Genomic DNA, 14421 nt, shown 5'->3' with positions numbered 1-14421 from the left:
ATATTTATTGGACTCTTTGAGTAACAGGAACCGAGATCATGCTTGGCAAACTATTGTGACCAAGTAAGTCGTAACTTATGCTAATTTTGAATGCATTCAATTCATTATAGGTTGAAAAACTAATTTTCTATTTTTACAATGTAGTGGGGTCAAGATATACAATGCATCAAGGGGTATTTCAAAAGGACCAGGTTTTAAACAATTGATAGTATGTATTGTGACTATGTATTTAGACATCAATTAATAATTCTTATTATTTGGATTGTGACTTCTTGCATGACATTTTCAATTTCATTAGGGTAATCTTAAACAAAATGGTGGTGTTGAATGTGGATATTGTGTGATGCGGTACATGAAAGAGATAGTCTTAGATGAATATCCACAATTGGAGAGAAAGGTGAATTTCTTCTTTATGAAATATTTTCTTTCTAAAATATTAAGTTATTTTTCATTGATCCTCAAATTTTTGTTAATGATTCAGTTTGCAGCATCAAAAAACAAACAGTATTACAATCAATCTCAGTATGATGAAGTCAGAAGTGAATGGAGCGAATTTGTCTATTTCTATGTGGATGCCTAAGTGTAGGCTATGAGATAAAGTTTAGATTGTATTTAGAGATTTATGGATACAAAAGTTTTTGGATTATGTTTAAACATTTCTTTTATGAATACACTTTTGAATTGTATTTAACAGATATTTGTGATATATTTGTTCAATTTTGGTGATGAAAATTATTGTGTTATAGCAAAATATTACGATATACACTTTTGTTAATTAAATTTGTATTGTAGTAAAATATAGTCAACTACTTCGATACTATAAATAAAAATGATGAAGTAATACAATACATATGACTTCGGTATATTTAAATATTGTCGTAGTTAAAGAAACTATTTACTTTGTCACTGATTAAAATTGTTGAAGTCGTTCGTATGTATTACTACGTTAACGTAAATTGTTGAAGTGTAGTAAAATATGCTTTCCTACTTCTATACTATGATGAAGTATTACAATGACAATTACTTCGATCAAGCTAAAATATGCAGAAGTAATATTAACTATTTACTACACCATAATATAAACAATTGTGAAGTCATAACTTCTTTAAACTTCGTTAGATAATGTTACCTCTGCAGTAATATATCATCAACTACTTCGGTAATTTTACTGGTCTTGATGAAGTAATAACGGTTTTTTACTTCGAAACCGGTCCGATTTTGAACCGGTTTTGAACCGGTGATAGACTTCAGTAATCATGTGCCGAAGTAAAAAAATAACCCTTTTACTTCACGTGCGTCTACTTCGGTAAATATCTCCCTATTACTTCGGATAATATCCGAAGTCTATCATTGATTTTCACATAGTGCCACTATGACGAGACACTTTCTGTAATTGTGTATCATTTGTGATACATGTTGCAGTTTCTTGTGATATTTCATTTTGTACAGTTGGTACTAGATTAGACATGCCCTTTATTATTTTCTTAAGAACAAATTTACTTATGGGCTCGTGGTTTATTACATAGTCCTTTTCTAAAAATCGGTCATTGATGCTAACAATGACCTTCTAATTTTTAAGACTATAAACCTACTTTCATTTCTCTAGGATAACCTACAAACAAGTGAATTCCTATCCAACTTATCATTGTCTCTCTTCAGCATATGTGCTGGACTACCCGAATCCGAATATGCTTCAAAATAGGCTTACGCCTATTCAGCAATTCTATATGAGTAGAGAGTTCTGACTTTGGAAGGTACAATGTTCACTTCCGTTCCCAGAGTATATCCTTAAAATGAATTTGGTCATTTTCTGAATAACTCATCATCAATCTACTTATTTCCTTAAGAGTCTTATACCTTCTACTACACCATTCTGTTGGGGTGTACCAGGTGTAGTTAGTTGGGATTAAATCTCGACTTCTGATAAGTGACTCCTAAACTATCCTAAGAGGTACTTGCCACTACGATCTCACCGTAGTGTCTTGATACTTTTACTTTTGACGTTTTACTGCATCAGCCTTGTACTCTTTGAACTAATCAAAGTACTTAGACTTACAGCATATCAAGTAAATGTATCCTTATCTTGAATAATTGTCTACAAAATATTCAAAACAACCTCTTGTCTGGATAGTCAAAGGTCTACACAAATCAGAATGAACCAATTCCAACATATCTTTGGCTCCATACCCCTTTGACCTTAAAAGCTTCTTGGTTTATTTTCCTTCCAAATAAGATTCGCAGGTTGGAAAGATTTCCACTACCAATGAACCCAAGAGTTCATTGGTTATAACCTAGCCTTAGACGTCAAAAATATGATTGGTTCATTTCCGAAGGTTGCTATCTCTTAAAGTTAGAAGATGTGTTATAATTTCCATTTATTGCATCATGGGAGTTATTGGATTATAAATTGTCTACCAACATACCAGAACAGATCACTTCCCTCTTTATCTTGATAACAACTTTGTTATTAAAAGAGGCAGAATATCAAGTTCTTTGAATAGTTTAGAAACTGAAAACTAGTTCTTTCTAAACTTGATATGTAAAGACAATTTCTCAAAAATCCATATTTTATTCCTATCAGAGGATAAACATCTCCCACGGCAATAGCTAGTACTTTTACAGCAGTGCCCATGTGGACGGTGATTTATATAGTTGTCGGATTTTCTGGAACCCCTGCAATGAATTGCAGACATAATCAGTGGTTCCTGTATCTACACACCAAGTACCGATAGATAATACCACTAAATATGTTTCAACAACTAATAAAATACACCGTTATTGTTCTCAGTTCTGAGAGGACAGTCTACCTTAATGTCCAAGTTTTCCAATCATTACAATTGGGACAACTAAGTCTATTCTATAGTATAACAACTAGGGGATTGACTAACATTCTAAGAATCACAAAAATATTTGGTCAAAATCAACATCTCAAAATCCCTGTGAATTTTGTACGTCACGTTAGTGTGGGCGTATACAAATTCTAAAAAAAGATTTCATCCATTAATTTTATTATCTTGTCAACCTATGACAAATAAAATTAATAGTTGGTCTGTCTTTGATCAAATATTTAGTCAAGACTCTAAATTTAAAATAATATTGATTCCTCAAACAATACTATTTAAATTTACCAACACCTCAAAACACCGTGAGTTTTGCATGTCACGTTAGTGTGGACGTATACAAAATCAACATTTGTAAGAGAAGGGTTTTACCCATTGACTATCTTGTCAATATAACTTTTTGACAAATAAAATTACCTCAAACAGCATGAATCTTGTATGCCACGTTAGTGTGGGCATATACAAATTCAAACATTTGTAAGAGGGGTTTATTAATTTTATTATCTTGCCAATATAGTTTTATGACAAATCAATAGTTGGTTTCCCTTTGGTCACACAAGTGATAGTAGTGACTCCGTTGGGGAGGATACTATTAAATGTGTCTAAGTGTATACCATTACTTGATACTAAGTCCATTAAATAGAATTGTGCCCCTTCAGTTGGAGAAGATCACACACATCCTAAATAACTTCCTATAACCATCCATTAAAGAAGTTTAATCTAGTGATCCGCAAACAAACTCATCCGTTGTGGAGGGAGGCACTCAGAGCCAACACGCAAGCTTGTTGCATCACTTACAAACCAGTAATGGAGACCGTGGGATTAATATACTAATCCCTCTCCCACTTAGTTATTTAAGGTGAGGAATTTTAACCTATGTTAGCATATAACACATGCACACACATCACAGTAAATAAAAGCAATAAACATGGAAATTAATTTTCCAACTATTATGACATTTTCATCACTGTCCTCTGTGTGCTCCAACCCTAGCTGCTGCCTTCTTTAGCCACCGCCATCGGGTCGAATTGTCGCATCTATCTTGCTTCTTGTTCCGCTGCACCTCTGGTCCTCCGATAGCACCACGCCTCGCAAGGATACGATCCGCGACAAATATAAAATTTTACATACATCGATCCTATATTCCATAAAGGAATGTACATATATTCTAGATCGAACAAAAAATGTAAAATCCTAATAACTAATACAGCTCCTGCTGTATTTAATTTTACAATCATGCACACACAATTAAATGCCCTTGACGTGTCCAAGAGTCCAATCACACACAATAAAAATATGCCATAATAGTTGGAGCCTGCAACCACAAAGTTAGCACATCCTACTATTATCCTGCCTAAATTATGTATGACATGTGCATAACCTAATTTGAAAGCCAAACACATAGAGGCAAACCCTAGCTCTGATACCAATTGTTGGTTAGTCCTAAGAAAATCGTACCGGTTCCACTGTACAAAGTTTTTTGTACAAGTGTCGAACCTTTCCTTAAATAAGCTATTGTGTTCTTTAGAAGTTAAATTAGGAATCGCAGATGAAACTTAACATCATTGATTCTAAATTTAACTTATCTATTCTTAATGGTTTAGATTTGAATCGCAAGCGGAACTTAACACTATTGATTCAAATCTACCTAAGTTATTAATTCCATAAATATTAATTTCCAAAATTGGCTTCCAGGACTGCATGGCGAGGCACATGACCTTCTTGGATATGGGAGCAACCACCACCGCCTAGGCAAAGCCTTTTAAGGAAAGCTAATATTTATTTCCTTAAATAACTCTAGGTTAACCAAAAAGAACAATCGAATCACAAATTCGAAAAAGAAGAAAACACAAACTAAAAAAAAAACTATTTCAAAAACTCTAGAATCATATGCCTCTTGTGTTTGATATTTCCATAAATAACTATACAAAGAAAACTAGTATGATGCGAAAACAATTACTAGTTATACCTTTATTTGTAAGCAAAATAACCTCTTGATCTTCTACCGTATTCCTCTTCTTATCTCGGACGTTGTGTGGACAACAATCTTCCGAGACGAGAACCACCATGCTCCTTCTTCTCCAAGCTAGATTCGGCCACCAAGAATTCTCCATGAGAAGTAGAGGTCCGGCCACCACCACCAAGCTTCAAGGGATGCAAGAAACAAAACCTCCTTTCTCTCCTTCTTCTCCTAGCTTGAACCGGCCACCATCAAGAGCTCCAAGAGGGGATAAAACCGGCCACTAGAGAAGAAGAGAAGAGAAGAGGGAGAACCTCTAAGGGCCGACCACACCAAAGAGAAAAAGAGAGGAAGAAAAGAATAGAGTTGTTCACCATGAAGGCACCTCTACCCCCTCTTTTATATTCCTTGGTCTTGGCAAATAAGGAAATTTTAATAAAAACTTTCTTAATTCTTTTGCCATGAAAAGGAAAATTTATTTAATTAAAAATAATTTTCTCTTCTCCAAATTATTTGGCCGGACACTTTTCTCCCCAAAACAAGGAGAATTTTAGTTAAAACAAAAATTAAAACTTCCTAATTTGTTTCCGGAAATTTATAAAAAATTTCTCCAAAATTTTTTACCTTCATGATTGGTTAGTAAAAAGGAAATTTTTAAAATTAAAATCTTTCTTTTAAACATGTGGATAATTTCCAAAAAGGAAAGTTATCTCTAAAAATTAAAATCTCTTTTCAATCTACAAATAAGGAAAGATATCAAATCTTTTCTTAATCTTTTGTAGAAACTAATAAAAGAGAATATTTAATTTTTTTAAACTTTTTTTTAAATCATGAACATGGATAAAAAGGAAGGTTTTCTCAAAATTAAAATCTACCTTTCAATTTACAAATAAGGAAAGATTTCAAATCTTTTCTTAATCTTTTGTAGAAAGCTATAAAAGGAAATATTTAAATTTTAAACTCTCTTTTAAAACCATGATATCCATATAAGAAATAATTTTAATTAAAAATAAATTCCCTTTTAATATGGCCGACCAATCAAGGTTGGGCTCCAAGCTATGGCCGGCCAATTAACTTGACTCAACCTTTGGGTCTTGGCCGACCCTAGCTTGGGTTCCAAGCTAGCTTGGCCGACCACTAAAGAGTGGGTAAGAAGGTGGGTATGTGGTGGGTATAAATCTCTATATACAAGAGGCTACGATAGGGACCGAGAGGAGGAATTAGTTTTGGTCTCCCTATGAAATTAAGCATCCCGTGTTCGCCCCGAACACATAACTTAATTTCATCAATAATAATTCATTCCACTAAAGAACTATTATTGAACTACCGCACCAATCCCAAATTACATTTTTGGGCTCCTTCTTATTATGAGTGTGTTAGTCTCCCTGTGTTTAAGATGTCGAATGCCCACTAATCAAGTGAGTTACTGACAACTCATTTAATTAATATCTTAGTCCAAGAGTAGTACCACCCAACCTTATCGTCATGTCGGACTAAGTCCACCTGTAGGGTTTAACATGACAATCTTTATGAGCTCCTCTTGGGGATATTATCAACCTAGATTACTAGGACACAGTTTCCTTCTATAATCAACAACACACACTATAAGTGATATCATTTCCCAACTTATCGGGCTTATTGATTTATCGAACTAAATCTCACCCATTGATAAATTAAAGAAATAAATGTCAAATATATGTGCTTGTTATTATATTAGGATTAAGAGCACATACTTCCATAATAACTGAGGTCTTTGTTCTTTTATAAAGTCAGTATAAAAAGAAACGACCTCTAATGGTCCTACTCAATACACTCTAAGTGTACTAGTGTAATTATATAGTTAAGATAAACTAATACCTAATTATACTACGACCTTCCAATGGTTTGTTCCTTTCCATCTTGGTCGTGAGCCACTGTTTATAATTTATAAAGAACCGATAACACCATCTTTTGTGTGTGACACCACACACTATGTTATCTACAATATAAATTAATTGAACATCTACATTTGGTATATATAAATGTAGACACTTGACCAATGTGATTCTTATAACTAGATAAATGTTTATACTAAAAGCTAGGCTTTTAGTATACACTCTAACAAAGGGAACTGTAGGCGTCGATCTAGCTTAGATCAATTTGGGAAACTTAAGTTGAGACCTTGACTAGATCCTAGTCTCAAGGATATATGATCTAATTACTACTACTGTTTTATTATGTTGTGTTAACTCTGTTTTGTAGGGTAATATATTTTCTATTGCCTTGACTAACCTTTTTTATAAGGAAGAAGCTGCAGAAGAAAAGAAGAGTCCGGGCACCCGGAGCTGGTCTTGGCGCCCGAACTAGGCTCACCCGGGCAAGTGCCGTGGGCACTCGGGCAGTCTGGGTGCCCGGAGTCGGTCTAGGTGCTCGGACCCAAAAATTCATCCAAAAGTTGATGTGGAGTGCGTTGACTAGCCGAGCCACATGGTCCAAGTACCCAGAGGGATTCCAAGCACTCGGAATGGGCCTATATAAAGGCCTTCGACTAGGAGCTTTAGAACAACAACCGCTATGACTTTCACTCTTACTCGGTGCTCCGAAAAACCTTCTTCGATGTTGTGACGCTCCTTCGACAATCAGTGATCAAGATTTTCTTACTTTCTCCGTTGTTAGTAATATTGTTTGTTAATTCTTGTACTTAACTTTTGAAATCATTCGAGCTATTAGTAGATTGCCCAACGAAAGTACTCGACAGTGCAGGCCTTGGAGTAGGAGTCATCGAAGGCTCCGAACCAAGTAAAACTTGGCTTTGTTAGTATTGTCTTTTATTCTTTCTGTGCGTACCTATTTTTAGTCGCTATTTTTCGACGAACACTATTCACCCCCCTTCTAGTGTCTTTCTAGTCATACACGCTTGACCTAATCCACACTGACATGTGCAACCTAAAAGGTACACCGACACGTGATGATAATAAATACTTTATCACTTTTGTAGATGATAATACAAATGATTGTTATGTGTATCTTCTTAAAAGTAAGGATAAAGCTATAGAAAAATTTGCTCTCTATAAGAATAAGGTTGAAAACCAACTTAATAAAAAATTAAGATGATTCAAAGTGACCGAGGCGGTGAATATGTATCACTGTTCGCTGAGTTGTGTGCTAAACATGGGATCAGACATGAAATAACAACTCCTTATACTCAGCAAAATGGAGTTGCTGAGCGTAAGAATCGAACTCTAAAGGAGATGATGAATGATCTTCTATTAAGCTTTGGACTGCTAGAGTTCATGTGGGGTGGAGGGGGGGGGAAGCTGTGTTAACAGCTAATTAACTTTTAAATAAGGTGTCTCATAAGAAAATAGATAAGAGGCCTTATGAGTTGTAGAATGGAAGATAATCGTCCTATAAATATTTATGAATGTGGGAGTGTCTTACCAAAGTTTTGGTGCTTGATCCGAAAATGATTAAGATAGGACAAAAAATTGTTGACTGTATATTTATTGGATATATACATAATAGCAGTGCGTATCGATTTTGTATATAACTCACAAATACTAGATATACATAAGAACATGATAATAGAATCGAAAACTATCTCATTCTTCAAATATGTGTTTTCGTATAAGACCCGAGAGGATGTTAACTCCTCAAAATGGGCATATGAAACATAAGGCGAAGAAGATGATAATGAACCAGTCGAGGTTGAGCTTAGACAGAGTATAAGAGCTCGGGTAGAAAAATCCTACGGATCAAATTTTATCACTTTCATGTTGGAAATGAGCCCTGACATTACTTAGAAACAGTAAGTTCTTCTGATGGACCTCACTGGAGAGAGGCAATTGCATCTGAGATAGAATCTATCTTACAAAATCACACTTAGGAACTTGTGGATCTTCCTCCCAGAAGTAAACCACTAGGTTGAAAGTTGATTTTCAAGAAGAAAGTGAAGTCGATGACACAATTGATAAGTATAATTCCAGATTGGTAATCAAAGGACACCAACAATGAGAAGACCTTGATTACTTTGATATGTATTCTTCCGTGTCGAGAATAATTTCCATTAGAGTATTGTTAGCAATGATTACTCTATGGAATCACGAAATACATCAAATGGATGTAAAGACATCCTTTCTAAATGGAGATTTAGAAGAGAAGATCTACATGAAGCAATCTGAAGAGTTTTCTGTGTTAAGAAAGGAAAACAAGATTTGTAGATTAGTGAAGTCATTATATGACTTAAAACAATCACCAAAACAATGACATGAGAAATTTGATAATGCCAATAAAGAATGTGAATTCAAGATCAATGAGTGTGATAAATGTGTCTGCATGAAAGTTACAGAGAATGACTTCATCATCTTGTGCCTATATGTAGATGATATATTTATCATTGGGAGTAATGATAAGATAATCAAATCCACTAAAGATATGTTGAACTCAAGATTTGACATGAAAGACATGAGCCTAGCTGATGCGATTTTAGAAATCAAAATTCTTAGAAAATAGAAATACTTATTCTTAGGCAGTCACATTACGTGGACAAAATTCTTAGAAAATTTACCAAGGGTGATACCGTGTTGGCACGAACGTCGATAGATAAAAGTCAACATCTCACTACAAGAAAAATCCTCATAGACATCGGTGGAACAACAACGGTTTTAAGCAAAAACCGATGTCTTTGAGTTTTTACACCGGTTTTTTCAAAAACCGGTGTCTATGAGCGCAGATTTTCGCTCATAGACATCGGTTTTTTAGTCGATGTCTATGAGCGCCTTTTTTTTGTTAATAGACACCAGTTTTAACAGCGGTTTTTAAAATCCGGTGTTAATGAACCAAAAAAAATAATTTAATTTTTCCACAATACTTAGCCAAAATTTGCAACACTTCACTCTTCCCTCCAAACCTAAACCTATATCGTGTCGTCCACCATCCACCGTATACCGTCGCGACGCCACCACCACTTTCCTCCTCGCCTGTTCCTCTCCCGATCAGGATTGACTCACTACACATCTCCTCCACCTCCTCCCTTTGGGTAAGAAGAGGAGCCTTTCTTCGCATTTCGAGAAAGGAGAGGTGGCGAGTTGGTCTTGTTTTCTAGGGTTTCAGAGTAGTAGCGGTGGAGGGAGGCAAGATGAAGACGACCAGGGGGAAAGGTGATACTAAGTTCCACCGATCCGATGAAGATGATCAAATCATGCCTTTTATTTCTAAATTCTAAGTTTGCAGGAACCTCACCGCTGCCCTCTTTCCTCTCTCCCTCTCGATCTTTGCCGCAAAGATGGTACCTTTGCTTTCGACTACAGCATTCTCTGTCATCCTCGACTCCCTGCGGTTGAAGTTTTTTTCTCTCCTTATCTCGATTTGGTTTTCGTTTCGTTGCAGCTCTTCTTCTCGTACTTCAAGGAGTTGGTAGGTAAAGAAGTGACGGTGGAGTTGAAGAACGATCTCGCCATCAGAGGAACCCTCCACTCCGTCGGCCAATACCTCAACATCACGTTGATGGTGCCGTTTCTTTCTCTTCTCTTCACTTCTCAGGTGAATGCGCAGCGTGCCTAGCCTGTCGTGGTCTCCAAGGTATGAGCGTCATGCGCCCTCTTTTGTTTCGTGTGTTTTGGCGTTTCAGCCTCTTGATGGTGTTGGTATGGGTGGCAGAGTTCGTGGTGGAGCGTGCTCCAGGGCTTGCCCCACGGCATCGTCGAATCCTCCTCTGATTTGGAGTTCAAATCTCTGTGGCAGAGTTCCTCTTCTGATTCTAAAGTAATTTCACTGTATCTCTTTTATGGTTGTTAGAGTTTTTTTTTGTTTTGTTTTGTTTTTGTTTTTGACTTTTAGATCTAAGTCTTTACCTCTTTTCTTTATTTTTCATATTAAAGAACCTTCCATTAATTCTACGAACAGTTCGATGGCTAGTAGGTGATTATGAGATTTTGGTTGCACTCAGTTGAGTTTGTCTTGTATTGATGGGGGCACACAATGAATGATCTATATTTGTAAGAGTTGTTGTGCCTCATAGTAAGCAGGACTGCCGGCATGAGTATATAAACAGTTTGTAGTGAAACCATCTGGATATGCACTTCCCTATTTGGTTGCGACACGTGACTTTGGAATTTTGGTCCGTATATATTTGCATCAAGTATCGTCCATGAGTCATGGACCTGTAAAAATTACTAACCACTACCTCTGTTTCTACCATGTAAATTGTTCATAATCCATCTACTGTTTAGTTGGCTCTTGGAAATATGTTATTTGACACATTGACTTTCCTATTAAAGATATTTTGATTTTTGTGTATGGGATTCTAAGCCAATTTTATCAGTAGATTATTGTGATTTAGTCTCTTTTACTCTGACATCCCTGTTGGCTTCTAGATATGCCTAGCTTATTTGATAACTAGAAGCAACTATACTTTATATTTTAATCATGAATATGTTATTATTTAAATGAAGATTGTTTTTCTTCATGTTGCTCATTTCAATGATGTTATTTTTCTTTCAAATACTTTCTTGTTCTTATACTCACTATTTTAACCAAGTGGATTGCATTAGATAGCAGTGGAGAACACTAATCACAGCTATTCAACACTCTTAGCAATGGTTGTTGGCATTTCACAGAAAAAAAATGTGGATGACACTGTTCGTAGAGTAAGCATCCAATGCAAGACCTTTTTGTTTAATCTAAAAGAGGAATGTAATAGAATGCTTTGTTTTTTGATTGATACAACTCTAGTATTATTTTTGAATGTTTTATTTCTCAGTTTTTACCTAGAAATTGCTCCATAATACTCTTCCACTATGATGGAAATACGGAGGGTTGGTGTGATCTTGAGTGGAATGACAAAGCATTACACATAGTCGCTCGTAACCAGACAAAATGGTATGAATTGTTCCTTTTTCTTTGTTATGAAAAATGCAACTAAGAAACAATGGTTTTTGTGTGTTGGGTAGTTTCTCCGAAACATAGTTCCTCTCTAATTTGTAGTTTCTTTTCTTTTCCATGTATATTTTAGGAAAAGTTACTTTTTCCCCTTAAATGATGGGATTCGTATCAATTTTGTTAGCAACTTTGAGTTGTATTAATACCAAAGTTTAAAAGTATCATTCCTTTGTTCCCTTCTCATTCTTCTTCTTCACTTGTTTACCTTCAATCCTTATATTATGCTTTCTTTTGGCTACAAAGGTTTATACTTGATATGGTTATGAGGTGGAGAAACTGCCAGCATTCTATAAACCATCGAGTATTCAAATTGATCCGTATAAATACCTTTGTGATTTATACTAAATGTGTGCTTTCTCTCAAAATTTCAAATTAATACTATCCATTCTGTTAGGCTGCAAACTCAACATCCTGATACTTGTCTAGGGATACACTTAATAAACCCTTGCACACAGGGATACTTATATTATGCTTTTTGTTATCCGTGACAGTATAGTTTAATTAAAAATTGTACTCATTGGAATCTTTCAAAAGATTTTGTGAGTAGAGTTACGTAATTTTTCTCCAAGAAGCAATCACTTCCCCTCCTGTAGTTACCTAACAATCATTTTAAACAATCGTATGATTTTAGTCTAACTTTAAACTTAATTGAAATTGAAATGCATTATCTGGGATTTTATTCTCACATGAGATAATTGCAGAAATTTGTGTAGTCTAATTCAATTGTGTTAGGCATCTAACATTGTTTCCATAGTCAAGCTAACTAATACACCAATATCCAGTTATCTATGTGCTATTGATATCGTGGTCAGTTAAACCATTATTTAAATCTATGTTTTAGATTGTTTTTCATACTAGCATGTTGTATCACTCTTTGCTTATTCCTTTGCTGTAGTATCAACTTGAAATATGAGAATAATCTTTAAGCTCAATCACAATTCAAGATTTAGCAGCATTTTGAAGAAGATGGTGTTTCAACATTGCTCTAAAAGGTGATATTAGTAATTATTAATTTAATATTCTCCTCTATTGTAATATTATTTTAATGGTGATTGTCTGAGGTTATTGAAATTTATTATGTCAATACACGTAGAATCTTTTTGAGTTTCTAAGGTTATCTGTTTAAATAAAAATCTTCTCTTCCTATTAGCTAATTTTGTTGCTTGCTAGTGATTATGCTTATCTACTATTTGCTTTACTCTCACATGTGAGAGTCAGTTCTTTTCTTACATGTTTGTTTATATCAGATATTTAAGTTTATTTTATTTATAACAAGTACTCTCTTTTTTTTCTTGTGTTTAGGAAAGTGAAAGTGAGGATGATGGTCTTGACATGGGTGATGATGATGATGTTGAGGAACCTGAAAATGAACCAGAGGCTGTTAGGAAAGAACCAACCATTGAGAAACCTGCTCCTGTTTCAGCACCACCCAAAGATGCTGAAAGGCAACTGTCAAAGAAGGAGCTTAAGAAAAAGGAAATGGCAGAGCTGGATGCACTTCTATATGAAATGGGCATTGCAAATTTTAATTAGTTTATTTTTGATAGATAGTAAATTTTAATTCACTTGAGTTGCTTCATACATATGAAGCGACTGTTTAATGTGTGTTGAATTTGTTTATCCTTGTTATGCAGACAAGAAGCAATTGGAGCAAAGTAGTGAAGGGGAGAAGAAAGAAAGTGTTGGTGCTCCTTCAGAGAACAGAATCTTAAAGAAGAAGAAATCCAAGAAAGAAAAATCATCAAAGGAACAGGAGGAGCATGATCAGAATCAGGAGAAAGGAGACATTGAAGCTGAAGTGGCAGATGCATCTGCAGTTGACATAAAGGAAAGGATAAAGAAGGTGGCCTCCATGAGGTAGAAGAAATCAAGCAAAGAGAGGGATGCCGAACAGTTGAATAAAAGGGCTTCTTACTTAAGTAGTAGGCTAATTGGTACCTCAACTAGTCAATTGGTGGATACGGACTTGATGTGTATAATATTTATGTGGATACGGACTTGATGTGTATAATATTTATGTGTTGGTTACATGGATATTGACTTGTCTGTATAATATCGGTTTTTCACTGTTTCGGAAATCGAATTTGTGTCATTAAACAATACTGATATTACATCAGTTTTCCACTACTGCAAAATCGGTGTCATTAACTTATATTACATCGGTCGTATACCGCTGTCAAAACTGGTGTTATTAACATATAATATTACATCGGTTTTACACCCGATGTCGTTAAGTGCTACTACACCGGTTTTAACCCGATGTCTAAAGTGATAGACCTTTTACATCACCTTCATAGACATCCGTCGAAAATGTAATAGACACCGGTGGAAAACTGATGTCTATGAGGGTTTTTGTTGTAGTGTCTATAAAAAATTTGAGGTAAAAGTATCTCTCAAATAGAGTACTCTCGAGTGATTGAAAGTCTGATATACCTAATGAGTTGTACACGATCAGACTTGGCCTACGTAGTAAGCAAACTGAGTAGATACATGAGTAATTCTAGTGTTGAGCACTAGAAAGGGATAACAAGAGTACTTGAGGCATACTTGTGAATATGAACTACATTATACGAGATATCCTGCTATGATCAAAGGATACAACGATGTGAGTTGGATATCTAACATAAAAGACTCTAAGTCTACGAGTGGATATGTATTCACTTTGAGAGGTGTAGTCATTTCCTAGAAATCTTTTAAGCAAAT

General features: G+C 35.2%; 1 long non-coding RNA gene across 1 annotated transcript; it reads left to right on the top strand.

Moving 5' to 3' along the window:
* Positions 1–12405: 12405 nt before the first annotated feature.
* On the top strand, positions 12406–13540 carry LOC122027492. Its single transcript, XR_006124427.1, has 2 exons — positions 12406–12710; positions 13021–13540. It is a non-coding gene; the product is annotated as an uncharacterized LOC122027492 (long non-coding RNA).
* The last annotated feature ends 881 nt before the right edge of the window (positions 13541–14421 follow it).

Source organism: Zingiber officinale, chromosome 10A (assembly GCF_018446385.1).
Source record: "Zingiber officinale cultivar Zhangliang chromosome 10A, Zo_v1.1, whole genome shotgun sequence".
Lineage (NCBI taxonomy): Eukaryota > Viridiplantae > Streptophyta > Magnoliopsida > Zingiberales > Zingiberaceae > Zingiber > Zingiber officinale.
Note: the sequence above shows the minus strand (reverse complement) of the source record. Positions and strands in the feature narration are given on the sequence as shown.